Source organism: Poecilia reticulata, chromosome 6, assembly GCF_904066995.2.
Source record: "Poecilia reticulata chromosome 6, P_reticulata-male-v2, whole genome shotgun sequence".
Classification (NCBI taxonomy): domain Eukaryota; kingdom Metazoa; phylum Chordata; class Actinopteri; order Cyprinodontiformes; family Poeciliidae; genus Poecilia; species Poecilia reticulata.
In genome coordinates, this window is record NC_088835.1 from 24,691,962 (window position 1) to 24,694,889 (window position 2,928).

A 2,928-nucleotide genomic window follows, 5' to 3' on the forward strand; every position below is an offset into this window, starting at 1 on the left:
TCTGGACTTGATTTCTAACCTGCCGTTGCCGTTCTGCTTGTGAAGGTGTTTAGGGAATAGATGAATGATTTAACTCTTACTTCATTTATCTTACACAGGATAAAACCTTAACATGAAAGCAACACGAGAGTCAGGGAGAATCTGAAAAAAATCCAACTCTGTTTTCACAAAATCTGCATATCAGCTCTTTTTAAAAATAGTCAAATTATATATTTTTTTATTTAATTTTGAAGGGTTTATTTGATTAATTGTATTTCCGTCATTATTTTGGCTGCTGTTTCAAATAGTTCACTGGGATGAATTAGTGTCAAGTCTACAGATGTCTGCAAATGTTAATTTAATCTTTTTATATTAAACTAGCAATTTATTATGCTATTAAACTCATTTTTAGATGAGATTTTGTGCAGCTTTTCTTACAAGGGAATAAATCACAACTATGTATCCTCCATCAATCTTGGTGATAAATTCAGTTAACTGAAAGACAACAAATTAGTTTATTTCCAACATCTGAAACTCTTCTGAAACATAAAGTGTTCACATCTGTTGAAATAGCAGGTTTTAGATGCATTTTTCAAAAAAGACTACAGTATCACTCCAGACCTTTTTCCACCTTCAGAAATGAAATGGAAAAGGTACAATAATGTGACTGAACGTGCATGCTTACTCTTAAAATAGCCTCAGATTTTTTGTTAGTTTTATTTATTTCCTGACTCTGGCTTTTACAGCTACAATTTTCTTCCAGTGCAAATACTTTTTTAAAATTTGATTACTAGAGGACACCTTGATGTTGTGGGTTAAAATTAGCAGGTTCTTGCTATATTTTTAATTATTCTCAAGTAAAGTAGCATCAGAGCATGATACTGCCACTACCATATTTCACTGTGTTCTTTTGGCAATACGGTTATTATTTTGAAATTGAGGCCTATTTAGTCATAGCTCTACCTATAACACTTTCTTCCATAAGTTTGCAGAGTCTTTAGTCGGACTTGGATGTATTTATGAAAGAAAGGACTTCTGCTTTGCCAGTCAACACTTTAGAAATATATGCAATGCTGTAGAACCTTTTTTTAGTATCCTTGTCCTAACTGATATTTTTGTACAATTAGATATTTTTGATCTGCTCTCTTCAAACCATAACCTAAATGTGGAAGACTCAGACATAGAAAAACATGTTTTAAAAGTTCAAGCTTTGTAACACTTTGGAGGTGAAAATAGGTTTTTGTACAGTTTTATGATGCTAATAATTTTGTGGCAAGTGTTACACAAACATAACATATGTACACATCCTAATGATCACCCCCCAAAATTTTAAAAGACATTTTACTTACCTTCTTTTTGTTTAATGTGGTACAGTGACTCACAGAGATCTTTAGCAGGAATTTATAGGCAAGTTTCCTACCTAATAACATTCCAAGACTGAATAAAAGTGTTCAATCTCCAAGTCTGGGTACAAAAACAAAAAAATCAATATTTTTTTCAAAAAAGAAAAATCAATATTTGCATATTTATTTTGTTTGAAATAGAGATTGTGTAATATTGCAACACAAGGTCTTACAAGGTTAACTTGAAAGATGAAAATGTCAGGAAAGGACTACTAAGACAGCGGAACTCTATTTTTGGTTCATTGGATTTGTTGTTATCGATGGCATGTAGACGCAAGAAGACAAAATGCTGAAATTAAATCAAGGCGTGCTATTAGATTAAGGGTGTGTCCATACTTATGCTTTGTTTACCTTTGCTTCCGGTACACTGGCCTGTATCCTAAAAAATCTATAACAATAAAACAAAAGACGTTGTAGAGAAATAAGGGATAAAAGCATGACCAAAAAAAGCAACAGAAGCAAACACTGTTATTCACTAAAAATACAGCTATTATAACACTGTGTTTCCAGAAGCTTAAAGAATACCTTTGATCACGAGGTGTTATCACAGTCAAAAGACTTTATAGTTTATTTCTTTTTTTATTATTCAAACAAAAGACATTTATGTGAAAAGACCAGCTAGATCTTTTTCATATGCCCCTGTTCAGATTTTTGTTTTATTGAACTGTATGGAATAGTACTTCCCAATAAAGGTGGGAAACATTTTGATATAATTTATTACGGCATCGTATTTTGACGTGGGAGTCCAACACAATGTGTAACATGTTTATATCCACAGTTTGCAGGGCATGCTAAAAGTATCTTGTCTCTGTGTCTGCTGCCTGGAAGCCAGAAGCTTGTCCTCAGAGGCCTCGCTTCAGTTCGTCTTGTTACTATTGCTAGGATTCTCCTGTACTCCAGTCTGCATTTACAGTACATGCAATATTATTCACAGGCTCTCCTTGACAGTAAGTGGAAGTGCATCAGCAAATGGCTGTAAATGCATCCAGAGCTGACATCTATCTCAGGAGAACTGCAGACATAAGCGGAAGACACTCCGTGTGCTGTTAGAGCGGCCGTGGTGGATCTCCTGGCTTAACTGGAACTCAGAAAATGACTGAGCTCGCATTAATATTTGAGGGATGAACTTAGTGCAGCTTTCAAAGGCGCAGTGTGCCCCGAGTGTGGTCACTGTCAGCTCCGATCTCTCGTTAGGTTCTCATGGTTGCACTGTGACATCACGCGGTCATCGTCAGTGTGATTCAGTAAGACAGAAGTTGCATTCAGGGCCACTTCAGGAAGGAAAGAAATGACGTAAACACAGCTCTTGAGTTCTGCTGAGTGGCCTTTTGGTCGCTGAATTTGTTGGGGCAGGATGAGGAGAATGGCCCAGTCCATCCACTCCACTGCAACACTTTTCTAGGACCATGTGCTTGAAGCAGTGAGCTCTTCATAAGGCTGTCTCTCCAGAGATGTTGTTGTTGGATTACAAAAGCGGGGCCGGATGCTTTCAGCATGGAGCCAGCCGCCGCGCTACGCTCTCACGGGCTCATTTGTTAAAAGCTGT